This window comes from Rhinoderma darwinii, chromosome 3, assembly GCF_050947455.1.
Source record: "Rhinoderma darwinii isolate aRhiDar2 chromosome 3, aRhiDar2.hap1, whole genome shotgun sequence".
Lineage (NCBI taxonomy): Eukaryota > Metazoa > Chordata > Amphibia > Anura > Rhinodermatidae > Rhinoderma > Rhinoderma darwinii.
This window is the reverse complement of record NC_134689.1, coordinates 130,684,924-130,698,511: the sequence shown is the minus strand read 5'-3', so window position 1 is coordinate 130,698,511 and position 13,588 is coordinate 130,684,924. Positions and strand designations below refer to the sequence as shown.

Sequence of the window (13,588 nt, the reverse complement as noted above, 5' to 3'; positions counted from 1 at the left end):
AATGTAAAAAATAAAATCTGACATAATATAGTTAAGGACAATTGCTTTTTAACTAGAACCAGCCCTGTATCTTACATAGATACAGAGATCTCCCCATATATTGCTCTGCTATATTTTCTTCAGGCTGGCAGCTCAGGGGACGTGTCCTTTCAGATGCAGCTCCTCCCCCTCCCAGCCATAGTTGTAGGCAGATCATTCGGTGTTTCACTGCCTCCTCTTTAGTAAAAGCTTTACAAACGCCCCCCCCCCATTACATGTCTTTTTAGAGGTAGAGCCCAGCCCTATATAACTAAGAAGACAAGCTGTGTTTCTGAATAAAAACTTCTACTCTATTTCTTTACTGACAAGCAGAGAGGACATTTTCTATTGGCTGGTGGTAGTAGGAGAGTGGTACTTTACTATACAGATTGAACACCAGGGGGCACCATTAAAATGAAGTAAAGGGAATATCTCACAACTGGATCATTTTAGTAATATAAGTTAAATTACAAAACAAATACATTTTTAATGCTGAATTATATTGCAATAACATTTGATGGAGGAACAACCCCTTTAAATTAAAACTTTCGTAAAAAGCCAGTAAAAGTGAATGGGACAGCGCTGAAATACCTTGCACAGCCACTACTAATGTAACGGCGTGTGGAAGTATGAACAGAAATTAAACCCAAGAAAAACTACGAAGAGGCTGCAGCACTCATATAAGCGCAACGGCCCCTTTAAATAGCTGATGAGCGGGGGTGCTGTGAGTCGGACCCCCACCGATCTAATATTGATGGCTTATCCTAAAGATAGCCCATCAATTTTAAAATCCCAGATAACCCCTTTAATAGTTCTTTTTACATTTTAATGGATTTTCTTTAAAAAAATTAAATAAAAAAAAAGCATGCCTGTTTATAGGCAGGTCTAGCCGGGTATTGTCTAATGTGAGGGCACTTTAAAATGGAGAATGATATGGTTTGACTGCTGCCAAGCTGTTGCATGAATGGGACAGCTAAAGTAATGTCCGACAGTCTCGATGCCATGGACACTTTGCCTAACAGACAAAATCTTTTCAATTTGGTTGTCAGGTCCATAGCAACCAGGCTCAGTTTTAGATTATACATGCCATGACTAAGGACACTATACGTGTTTGAAACGTGTAGGCGATATACGAATGCGATTCACCCTTTTTGCACTTTGATACATTTTTTTAATTCGTTATACAATAAAATTGGAACCGTGTTTCCTTTTATTTATGAACAAGCGCTGGATCATAGTCCTTTTTTCTTCAGTTCTAGATTACTCAGGTCTTCGGATCAATGTAGTACTGATGGTAGAGAAGAGGCATGGAGGCTTAGCAAGACGTAAACCAGGTTTTCTATTACTGCTGCATAATCTATAAATTTAAAAAAAAAATACATGTAGAAGGAGGACCACTTTAAGGAGTGAATAGTTTGTAGAAAGCTTTTAGAGGCATTAGTTAGACTGTAATTAGATTATACTGTTTGCTATATAATTCAACTTCACGTTTGTTTTTAATACTAATACATATTTTGGAAACAATTACAAATAAGATTACAACTAACATTAGAGAATAATTATTGACCTATCTGCTATTTGACAAAGGAAATTGGCATAATGGAAGCTTACAAAAAACATTTGAAGTTTTCTACCTTTTACCACACAAAATAGTAGACTAACGGTAATCAGCAACACTAAATATTCTAAACAAAGGAAAATACACTATTGTCTAGATTTTTAAACAATGCTGAAGAGAAAAATATATAATACTTCTAATATTTTACAAGATGAAATTAAACAATGACCCAGTTTGTACATGTATTTTGTCATAATACTGACCTCAAACCACAACCACAGTTGAGTTTAACCATACCCACTATTTTCACGGCTCATATTTGCTTTCAAGTTATATCCTGGATGAACACTTTCTCCAAAACCTCACTAAAAACATTTCAAAATTGTAACTTGGCAAGGTCAATGGGTTTCTTTAGGATAAGCGGGTGGAAGGAGGATATAATTTAGGGTTTAACGTATGTCTTGATGGATTGCAAGAAAGCCGAAATCTGACAGCGTTCTTAAAGCATAACAAAGCACTCAAAATGTTGAAATCTAACAAGCCTAATAATTGTTTGTTCTTGGGGGCAGTTGGGCTGCGCCATACACATTAGCGTTTCAGTGGATCTGACATTTACCTAACGCGTGAGGGCAGCTTTACTTATTTAGGCTTTGTTTTAATAAAGAAAACAATTTTGCCAGATTCCCTTTGGTATTAATTCAACACCTGCACCAAACAGCAGAGCTTGGATCAACATTCTTAATGTCGGAGTAGTATTTCTAATTGGGCATTTACAAAGTGCAACTTCTGAAACACTGCATAATTGTGCTGCCTTTGAGGACAGTCCAAGTATTTCATATACTGTAGCCCTTACGGGTTCACTGCGAGCCAGGAACATTGACGAGCCCACACATTTTTGCATTTGATGCTTGGAAGTGTATTTATTTTAATATTGTTGATTAAGACCCTAATAGTACTATAATCAAATATCTAAAGGAAAAACTACAATGACCTTCAGCGAATAATTGCCATCCATCAAACTTACTTCGATGAAGGTTCCTTAGCAAAATCTAATTTGGTCACATATACCCAAGGACACATCATGATTAAAAATAAAGGGTTGGGATATATTCTTAGGAGTTTGACAAGTTTAATTCATCTTGACATTTCTGATTAGAATAATCTGACCAAATCAAACAGACCCTTGAGCCTACTAGAGATAAATTTCAACGGACTTCACTACGTGACTCAAGACTAAAGAGCTCATGTCAGAAGATTATTTAACACTCATCTGTCAAAACAGCAAGTGTTTCTTCATCTCCCTATGGGCTTTTTAATGCACAGCAGAAGATCCCTCAAGAGTACACTTCTGTTAAACCCTTGCATAATGCAAGAGACCCTACAGATGCCATTGATAGATTCTTCTCATATTGAAATGTCATCTTGCCTATCCATCATGCTAAATGAATTGTGTACTCACTCCTTTAAAATGGATTGTCAATATCTAAGGAATATGCGGATCAAATGGTGTAATGTATAAAGATGTGCAACAAATCATGGACATGTATACATTTCTATTGTGGCTGATGCATTAATGTTAGCACTTCTTTTTATATTTATATTCTTATTAGTGTATAATAATAATGTCCTATTTTGTGTTAGGGGAGATATGTGAGATACATAAATTGGTTTCAACTGTATTTTTATTGAAAAGTTTTTCAGAATACACACAATACATAAAGACGTGTGGGCATGCCACACGATCCATTTGAAAGCGTTCCACAAATATACATAGAGAACAACTCAAATTTACATTTCAAAAGGGTAGCTAGTACCAATAAGAAATGATTATATTTCGAACAATAGCAAGCCAAAACACTATTAGAAAATCCAATCAGACAAGACAAGACACAGGGAGAAAGACAAAAGGGAGGGAAGAAGAAAGCAAAATCAGTCAAAGATCTAACTTAGAGATATCGGTAGCCAATACTTGTCCCAAGGGTCCCAAAGCACTTTAAAGGGAATGTGAATTATTTTTTTATTTTTTTTCGTTAAACAATCATTATTTGAGTGATTACACATTGTTTTAATTTTTTTCATTTTTTCACAAGTCAGGAAATATTATAAATTAAATTCTAATTTATAACATTTCCATGTGCTGGTCATTAGAGGGAGCAGTTCCCAAAATTGTAGCAAGGTCAATGTGGTAAAGCAACCTCATTTCTTTATGCTGCAAATTTGGGGTAGACACACTCGCTCTAGTGTCCTCACACAATCCCCCCTCCCTTATTCTGGCTAGTGCCAGGAGAAGGATTGGGTTGAATCTTCAAACCTCCTACACTGTGTGCTGCCATTTTCTGAGCGAATGCACAGTGTAGGAGGATTAGATACAGTGCTAAGCAGACAGTATAACACTAACATACACGAACATAATACACACATCACATACACAAACATAACTTACCTGCTCCTGCCGCCGCTGCCGCCTCCGCTCCTATTCCTTCCGCCTTCGCTTCCTTGAACATATGGCCGGAAGCCGCGGTCGGAAGTTGTCATCTGACTGTCCGGCAGCAGCTTCCGGACCACATTAAAATGGCGGAGGATTTCGCTTTGCTAACGAGCTTTGTTTTGGTCTGTGTGGGAGCGGCGCCGTTCCCACACAGACGGTGTACGCTGCAGTGAATGGAATTGCTCCCGTTCGCATTCTCTATATGGATGTATGTGCCGTATTCCATCTCTGTATGTGTTGTTAATCGACACATACAGAGATGAAAAAAAAAATGGCAGCCCCCATAGAGAAGTAAAAGTAAGAAAAAAAAATAAGTAGAACACAAATAAATAAAATTTATTTTAATATCACACTAAAAGCAATATTATAAAAAAGAAAAAAAGAAAAAAGAAAAGAAAAAAAATTCATGACACCTTCCCTTTAAATCTGTCCAGCCTGTTACCAAGTGAGGCCATCATATGTTCCATAGTGCGAATTTCCCTAATCCTAGTCAGTAAATCAATGTGTAGTTTTTCTCCATTTCCAAGCAATCAGAGTTTTAGGGGCAGTAAGAAAGTGACGGAAAAGTCGAGCGGAGTGCTTCTCCAATAACCAATAAGGGACATTCAATAGATAATGAAGAGGGTCTAAAGGAATATCCTGCTGTAATACCGCCACCGCCAAATCCCTAACTTCCAGCCAAAACTGTTATACCAGGGAGCAGCTCCAAAATATATGGAACAGATCTCCTCTCTGGTCTCGACATCGCCAACAATCCAACAGAATACCCGGATTGAAGCTATGAAAGAGGGCAGGGATATGATACCAAAACATAAGAATTTTATATTGATTTTCTTTGTATTCTGTACAAAGGGAAGTTTTAGCTGCTTGCGACCAGATGATCTGCCATAACGAGAAAGGGATGGATTTATCCAGCAGGGTTTCCCATTTTGACATATATCTATGCATAGTGGAGAGGAGTTATCCGGAGATAGCAGTATTGTGTAAATAGCGGATATAAGCCCTTTAGTAGTGGTAGTATGGTGACAAAGTTTTTCAAAGTTTGTAGGTTTAGTGACCCGTGTGGATCCGAAGGTCTGCTGCATGTAATGCCTAATTTGAAGATAGTGGAAAAAATGTAGAAGAGGGGATGTTATGATGTTGTTGGAAGTATGAAAACGGGTGAAGCTCTAACGTATGAGGATCAACCATATCGGCCAGGTGGAACACCTCTGCCCCCGTCCACAATCTGACCATTCGAGAAGTAGTACCCCCTGGGATAGTAGGGGTATATAGAACCAAAGTCAAAGGCGGCCAATCTGATGCCAAATGGAAGCGTCTTTTGCAAGCTTCCCATATGTCTCGCTGAAAGCGCATGGGACCCAGCAGAGTCGAAGAAGGCAAGGCCAGCGGGTCACCCCATAACAAAGAATTAGGATGAACAGGAGCCATCCACTATTTCAGTCCACTTGTTGTATGCCCGAAGGGACACCCAACAGGGAATGCGACAGAGATGGGACGCCCAGCAATACTTCACAACGTCAGGGACAGACAACCCCCCTGCAGATCGACTAGATAATAAAACAGATTTCGGGATCCTATGTCTGCCGGAGTGCCATATGAACCTGAGGATGGAAGGCTGCAATGTCCTCAACTCCCCCACTGGCAGGGTCTCAAAGAAATACAACAGTTTGGGGAGCAGGGTCATTTTGACTGCTGCAATACGCACAAAAAAGGACATGGGAAGAGAACCCCACCTGGCCAGAAGTCTACGCAGTTCTACAAAAAGAGGAGGGAAATTGGCCCTGTAAACTGATGTGTAAGAGGGGGTGATTTGGACTCCTATGTAAGTCAGGGAGACCTCTTTCCAATTGTAAGTGTAGTTTTGTTTGAGGAGCAATAGAGTGTGGTGTGGGACATTAATAGGGAGCGCTTCCATTTAAGAGGTGTTAGTTTTATACCCGGAGAGCCTCCCATATCTATGGATAATGTTAGTAAGGGTAGGTAGAGAGGTAAGAGGTTTAATGATAGTCAAAAGAACGTTATCTGCAAACAATGAGACCTTGAACGCTTTATCTTGTATTTTGACCCCCGCTATATCTGGGGATTGTCGTATTTGAGCTGCAAGGGGTTCAATGCAGAGCACAAATAAAAGAGGTGATAATTAGCAGCCCTGACGAGTGCCATTCCAAATCTGGAACTGAGGGGTGGTGGAGTGCGGAAGTTTAATTGCTGCCGTTGGATTAGAATAAAGACCACGCAGAGCCGTCAAGAAAGGAACCGAAATCCCAAACAAACTCATAGTTTCAAACATAAATGGCCATCCCAAGCGATCAAACGCCTTCTCCGCATCCAGGCTAAGAAGGATCGCTGATTCCTCTTGCTTGTGAAGGGCATCAATAATATCGAGGGTCCTCCTTGTGTTGTCTCCCCCTTGTCTAAGGGGCACAAAGCCCACCTGATCCTTATGGATCAAAGATGGGAGCCAAACATTAAGTCTATTAGCAAGGAGACGAGTGCAATTTTTTAGATCAGAATTCAAAAGAGCTATGGGTCTATAGTTGGAGCAATCTGCGTGATCCTTACACGGTTTAGGGATCAGTGTAATGTGAGAATGCAGGAACGTTTGAGGGATGGGAGAACCCTGAAGGAAGGCGTCAAACAAGGAAACCATCTTTGGAACCAAGATCTCTGCGAAAGTCTTATAATATATATACGTGAAGCCATCCATCCCAGGGACTTTACCACCATGGAGGTCCTTCAGAATGTCAGACAATGCCTCCGAAGAGATCAAGGTATTCAAAGAAGAAAGCTCTGCAGCAGTTAGTCTAGGAAGACCACACGAGGAGAGGTATGTTTGTAGTGTTTCCTGCCTACGATCCGGGTCAGAGGGTAATGTGGTTGGCAAATGATATAAGGATTTATAGTAATCATGAAAGGGTGTGGCTATCTTATCTGGGTGATGTTGGAGGAGGCCCGTGTTATCTCGAACAGCCTGCGGAGTGCGAGCTGTCGTCTGATCCTTCAAGAGACGGGCTAGGAGTGAATGGGCTTTGTTGCCCTTGTCATAATACCTCTGTTTCGTGTAAAGGAGTGATTTTTCCATGTCTTTCATGGCAATATCTTTAAGCTGTGCTCGGGCCTCTATTAACTTCCTCAGGGTCGGCACCATGGGCCGAGCTTCCATCTCCCTTTCTAGTTAGGTAATTTTACGTAAGAGAGCCTCTTTTTTGGCTCTAGAATCTCTTTTCAATCTAGAACCCATGGCCATTCAGTGTCCCCTCATCACCGCCTTATGGGCTACCCAAATGGTAGAAATGGATTGAACTGAGCCTTCATTAAGTTCATAAAATTTGCGCATGTGAGTAGCTAGGCCGTCCCTAAGAGTGGGGGATTTATTTAAGGATTCATTTGAATGCTAATGACAGGCTCTTGTGGATGAACTGTCGACCTGCAGATTTACCCAAACCGGTGCATGGTCCAACCAGGATATAGGGTCAATGACCGCCGACCGAAGTAGTCTGAGAGCAGGGACCAAAAAAGTAGTCTAGTCGGGTATGCGTGTTATGAGCGTGGGAAAAAAAGGTATAAGACCTATCGCCAGGATGATCAACTCGCCACAGGTCATAGAGGTGATGTTCTCTAATCAGTTGCCTGAATTGAGCAGAGAGTCCTGCAAGAACAGGGGATGGAGTATTGTGTGTGAGAGAAGCTCTGCCCATGAACGCAGAAAACTGGATATTGAAGTCACCACCTATGAACCACGTGCCCCTAGAGAGATTTTGCATTTTGGAGTATATTGTAAGCAAAAATGGGAGTTGAGAGGTGTTAGGGGAATATACATTACACAGAACTATGGACTGACCAGATAGAGTCCCCTCTAGAATAACATATATACCCCCAGGATCTAAGTGCGTTGTATGTACCTGAAGAGAACACGTACTGGATATCATAATGGCAACCCGTGCCCTCTTACGGCCAGAAGTGGCTGAATACACAACAGGATATGTTCCCTGGGCAAAACTAAATCAAACAGAAAAATCCAAATGAGTCTCCTGCAGAAAGGCAACCTCAGCTCCAAGTGATGTCAGCTCTCTAAGAACTAAGCACCTCTTCACATTGGAGTTGAGCCCCTTCACGTTAAGTGTGACAAATTTAACCATGTTTATATATGTAGGGAAGAAAAATAAGTAGTGGTAGCTCTGCAGGTGTATGCAGCTCACAGTTACGTAGAAGTTGGTCTCTGTCAAGTCTCGTATCAAGTAGGTCCCCGCTATACTTGTCATCCAGTGAGGTCCGCGGGAGAGTCAAAGTCGTCTCAGCCATTGGCGTGGAAAGAAGCACATAGAAGGGGAGAAACACTGGGAGAGAGACACACCAGGGACGCAAGACAAATATCATCAAAATCAAAAGAAAACATATGTAGCCAATTCACATAAGTAATAACAGTATAAAGTACTATCAGGGGAAGTAAGTTACCCTGAGGTGGGCAATATTAAGGCAAATTAAAGATTGTAATATAATATTACACTTTCCAACTCTCTCTGAAAACAGAGGGAGAACTGCAAAAATTATACCCAAGCAAGAGAGGGGTCGGGTCACAGTAAGCAAGAAATCGTGGTTAAGAAGCCGTAAAAGCACACAGTCACCCAAATAAAGAGTCGGTGAACTAAAGTTACCTAAGACCTAACCGGCCCTGCCACACTTTACTTTTAAAGATAAGAAAGAAAAAAAATAAAACGAAAAACAGAAAGAAAAACAGGAAATATATGCTTAATTCAGCCTAAACATTTCAGCGTAAGGAGAGAATACTGGACAAGGAATGCCCGGAATCCCTCCCAAAAGTCATACAGGTGCCAAGAAGTTTTTCAGCGCCCCTCAGGTCGGAGCAGGCCTTGGGGAGCGGCGGTTTGGCGAGAGTCGTGGCGAGGATCTCCTCGGATTGCGGACAAACTGCCAAACTGGAGGTGGAGGAAAGGGTGGCAAAGGAGTCTCTCAATTCTGCAGTTTGGGTGCAGGAATACATAGGGCATCGCAGAAGTGAGGTAAATCCCCCGGGTATCTCAGGATCGCCGAAGCACCATCTCTCCTAGCAGAAAGGGAGAACGGGAAACCCCAAAGATAGACAATGTGGTGATCCCGCAAGGTAGCAAGAAGGGGACGAAGCAGTCGTCTTTTCTGAAGAGTAATCCAGGAGAGGTCTGGGAACAACTGAATCGGGGTACTGCCTGGCTTTGAGCATAATGTCCTCCTTGGTACGGAAATCCTGTACACGGCAAATTACATCCCGAGGTTGAGAAGTGACGGACTTCAGCTTCAATGTCCGATGTGCTCTGTCCAGCGGTATTTTATGGGAGGGAGGTGCTCCCAGAACGTCGTTAAAGATAGTCTCCAACATGAGATGGAGGTCTTCCACCCCCTGGGGATTCAGGAATACCTCTAACCCTGTTATTATGGCGATGTCCTCTATTATCCAGGTCCTCTAAGTTCAATTGCATGTCTTTAATTGAGGCGTGTTGAGAGGACATAGTAGTTTGAAGGACAGATACATGATGTCTGGTAGCATCATAGTCGTCTTCCAGAGTTTCCACCCTGGTGGCAATTTGATGCATATCCTGATGTATTGCTGCTAACTCCGAGCGAAACATTTCCTTCACCTCTCGTATCATGTTTTTGAAGTCATCCTTGGTAGGCAATTGTGAAAAGCATTCTCGCCATATTTGTGGCATGCCAGAAGGAAGTGCATCAGGGTCATCATGGTCAGAGTCTGAGGCAGATATGAGGGGATTCTGTGCAGATGCTAATAGGGATGGTGTACTCCCTAGCTCATCTTCCCCAGGGGACTGCAGGGAAGGGATATGGGAGGAACCACCCGGCATGTCCTTGTACTTAGGCTGAGGCCTCTGGAATTTAGGAGCAGCAGTAGGATGAGTGGCCGCCACAGCATAGGATTGGGATAGAGGTGCTGGTGTCATCAGGGATGCAGCGTCCCCATCAGGATCCACTGCCCCGTGCTACATGATGGCCGCAGTCACTGTTCCCTGAGGACTTTCCGTGAACAGGGAGCCAGGTGAAGAAGGCGCTGACATGGGGGAGCAATGGAGAATCGTTGGAGCCCGTGGACTCTGAGGCTTACCCTGAGGCTGGGAGCCGTGTTATAAATCAGCTGCGATCGCGTCTCCAGCTGCTGAGGCGAGGAGGCCAAAGATGGAGTCTGATGCCGCCTGGGGAGCGGAGTGAGCGGTCTCCTGAGGAAATAGCCGTCCAGCATTGGTGGAACAGGAGCAACCAGAGGGTTCGGTGCACCGGGGTGTCCAGACCTTTGCGGTCTCTTCTTACCCATAGATTGGCACCTGTTGAAGCTATTGTCGGCAGCTGCAAGGTGGCAGGCCACGGAGCTCTCAAACTAAGCGACCGGCGCCATGAGCTGTAGGCCACGCCCCCGAGATACATAAATTGTACTGGTTGTTTAGATATATAAAAATGCTTTGCTCTCTCTGAGAATTGGTGTTTTAGTGTATTATGCATGTACCTATGCATGTATATTAGGGACTATACAGTATATATTAAGTAGCATATACAGCAATTCCATAATCTACTTCTATTTTTAGAATTAAGCAGGAGCAGTCCGATAGTAGAACAGGGCAGTGTCAGGTATGACCTGTGTGAATGCAGGTCTCCATATGCAGCAGCCTATATTCTGCCTATGGTGTAGCACACACAATGTTAGGGCTTAATCAGACGAACGTATAAAACGTCCATGGTACGCGCGTGGTTTTCACGCGCGTCACATGGACCTATGTTAGTCAATGGGGCCGTTCAGACAGTCCGTGATTTTTACGCAGCGTATGTCCGCTGCGTAAAACTCACAACATGTCCTATATTTGTGTGTTTTTAATGCATCACGCACCCATTGAAATCAATGGGTGCGTGAAAATAATACACGCCACACGGAAGCACTTCCGTGTGACATGTGTTTTTCACACAACACTTGCTAATTTACTGTAAATGAGTTTGAAAACTTGTCTAAACAAGCACAAACCAGGAAGTGCTGTGGAAGGTGTTTGCCACATAGAGACCTGCACACACACAGCTGCAGCCATGCCTCGGGCATTTGATGTAGAAAAATTGATCTGCCTTGTTGCAGGAGAGGCCCGAATTGTGGGACACGCGCTGCGAAGCGTACCACGACCGGAGTTTCAAAGATGTGGCATGGGACCAGATTTGCCAGACGCTCTTCACCCAGCAATGGGAGAAAATCAGCACACGCGATCGCAAAAGAATTGGGAAGTACATTTGTTTATAGATGTCATTTAACCCAGTTTCAATAGTGTGTCACTGTGCTAACAATTCCCAAATGCCAAACATATCGTATGTGTCACTGTATAATTAGCTTGTTTAAGGTATGTTGCTGTGTCACGGAATGCTAATGTTTAGAAGTGTATATTTGTGTGCTGTTACATAATTAGTGACCTATTCTTTTTTTTTACCTCGTACAGTAGATTATGTGAGAAGCACCCGCGATCAATTTCGCAGGGAGTATGGGGCCAGAGGCAGATGGGGCCTCCAAAAAACGGCAATACCTCTATACGCAACAATTGATGTTTCTGAAAGATATCATGGAGATGCGACCGTAAGTAATAATACTGTAGCTTGAACAAATGTCTGTTTTCAAATGTCATAGAGTAAAATTACGCTGTTTGTCCCTTGGTGAAATGGTGCTAATCACTATACATTTCCATTCTAGAACCAGTGACAATCTTGCCGACTCTGAATAGGAGCCTGGGCAGGAAGAATCGCAGCCGGCAGATAACCGCAATACCCTACTGCCTTTAACACCGGAGCTGACAGCTGAGGAACCTGCGGCACATTCGTCCTCACACCCGCATGTGCCACCGGACGAAAATGCGGCAAGCCAAGCAGCAGCCAGGCGGAGGCGCAGACAGATTCCTTCCGCAGGTAGCCAAGTGGACTCTAGGGTTCTTGAATACCTGCGGCGCTGCGCGGAGGAGGATGTCTGCGACTCATTTGGCCGCACCATTGCCCCCTTACTGCGTAAGGTCCCCAAAAATAGTCTGGTGCGCCTCAAGGCTGCCATAATCACGCTCGTAGACAGTGCCACTCTACCGAACAATCCACGCCAGTGCTTCAACGCTATTGAGCATTAGCATGTATTACCGGAGGCTACTCTCGGGTACAATGCACCTGGGCATGGCCCATCACATCCTGCCCCCCCCCCCCCGTGCACGGCAACATCCGTATAGGCCATTGCCTTCAAGAATGTCTCCTGGTCCTCTGGCGGCTCGTGACCGACATTTACAGGGTTACAGCTTACCTGTTGAAGCCTATCCTCCCTCGCCAAGTCATATATACCAGACGCAGCATCAGCACCACTATGCTGTTGAGGAACATCCTCTGCAGGCCCGTGGACAGCATAGTGGTGCTGAAATGTCCAGCTACTCATCCCCGCCACATCACTACCAGTAGTTGTGACAGGTTCACCACGTTTTTTTGTGAAATGTATCCTTCTCTGTGGGATTTTTTTGTTTGCATGTTTTTGTTGGTGCGAGTTTATTGTTTGTGATTATAGATGTTCTTACTTTTGTTTTTTTGGGACCAGAACATAAAGTCATGTTTTTTTGGTGTCAATGAGTGTGTGTGTTATTTTTTATACTGCTGTTTCACAATGTTTGCCAATCATGTTGTTGGTTAAGCTTTTAGCACGGTTTACACGGGCCAACATTGTTGCACAACATCATTGAGGTATTAGTTCATCTGTTGGGGTTTGGCTTTAATCCAAAGACATTTCAATGAGGCCATGCAGTGCTATAGTATTTCACGCACAAATGACAGTTGTGATTGTATTTCAAAACATTGCTTTTGCCAATGTTTTTCACATACAATGAACTGTTTGCCTGCAAAATACAAAGTCTAAACCCCAAAAGATATAAGCTCGCAACCCACGTCAAGGGTCCTCATGTATTGCGAGTCCCTAACACTACAAGCCCCCACAAAACCAACAAATTTCTGTTAAAAAATGCCCTATGTTTACAAAACAAATAACTATGCCACCCTTTAAATAGAATCGTGCTGCCATAGTACTGCTCCAGCAGGGCTCTTAAAATATTCTGCAAATATTTCGCGCTCTCGGAGTCCAGATGTTTGTGCCCCCCCTTGTGGAATTGGCCGCACAATGTTTGGGGTGATTGCATTCGTTAGGATATATTCTGCATCAAAACTTGCATCATGTATGCGTGTAAAGTTATGCAAAACTACACACGTTTGTATGACATGAGTCACATTATGCGGCGTCATTTGCATGGTTGTGATAAATACCCTCCACTTGTTGGACATAATGCCAAACGCACATTCCACACATCTTCGCGCTCTGCTTAGTCCGTAATTGAAGATGCGCCTACGCTTATCCAAGCCCCTTCTAGCAAATGGACGCATTACTTGGCTTGTCAGACCAAAACCCTCATCTGCAACGATTACATATGGGTTCAGGCACAGCAAGTTGATTGGTCATAAGCCGTTGTCCCATT

General features: G+C 43.1%; 1 long non-coding RNA gene across 2 annotated transcripts; it reads left to right on the top strand.

The window, feature by feature from the left end:
• Positions 1-1,270: 1,270 nt before the first annotated feature.
• On the top strand, positions 1,271-12,661 carry LOC142749126 (uncharacterized). 2 transcript variants are annotated; one of them, XR_012882379.1, is made up of 3 exons: positions 1,271-1,343; positions 11,191-11,676; positions 11,791-12,661. It is a non-coding gene; the product is annotated as an uncharacterized LOC142749126 (long non-coding RNA). The 2 variants fall into 2 exon arrangements; XR_012882378.1 differs by having other exon boundaries at positions 1,271-1,352.
• Positions 12,662-13,588: the final 927 nt, after the last annotated feature.